This window comes from Sapajus apella, unplaced genomic scaffold, assembly GCF_009761245.1.
Source record: "Sapajus apella isolate SASKATOON/1434 unplaced genomic scaffold, GSC_monkey_1.0 scaffold63, whole genome shotgun sequence".
Lineage (NCBI taxonomy): Eukaryota > Metazoa > Chordata > Mammalia > Primates > Cebidae > Sapajus > Sapajus apella.
Genome location: NW_022437003.1, coordinates 9,583,754 through 9,584,229, shown reverse-complemented (window position 1 = coordinate 9,584,229; position 476 = coordinate 9,583,754). Strand labels below are relative to the sequence as shown.

The window sequence follows — 476 nt, the reverse complement described above, 5'->3', positions numbered from 1 at the left end:
CGCTGCTTGCTGTCTTTTGACTAGCCCCCACTCACCCCTGCACATTTTCATAGTTTAGTCTCTTATCAGTCTCGGGGCATAACTCTGCAATATGTGTAATGCTCAACTTATTTGGTGAGGCCACGAGGGGGAGATCTGATGATGGGATCTCAAGCAGGTGTAAATGTGAGTGATGCTGCATTCAGCTGCCATCTCTTCCATTCTGGAAGAGAGAGAGAGAGTGCACTCCCGCATTCAGCCAGTGGGTGGCTGGGAGGAGTAGAGAGGTCTAGGAATGAGGGAGGGAGGTCAAAGGACACAGGAAGCCAGCCTTGGAAAGAAGAGTGCATCACAATCTCTGGGGTAAAACAGCAGAGATATAGAAATTTGGTTCTAGGACAGTCTTAAGCAGATGAATGGGCTTGGTTGAGAACTGGACTGAAATGCGGTTTCTGCCCTCTTGACTTTCACATTCTCGTCCTTTTTTTTTTTTTTTT

General features: G+C 47.3%; 1 protein-coding gene across 4 annotated transcripts in view; it reads left to right on the top strand.

Moving 5' to 3' along the window:
- The window catches only part of JARID2 (jumonji and AT-rich interaction domain containing 2), a 283,238-nt gene that overhangs the window by 83,909 nt on the left and 198,853 nt on the right, over positions 1-476 (top strand). The gene's annotated exons all lie outside the window — the stretch shown is intronic.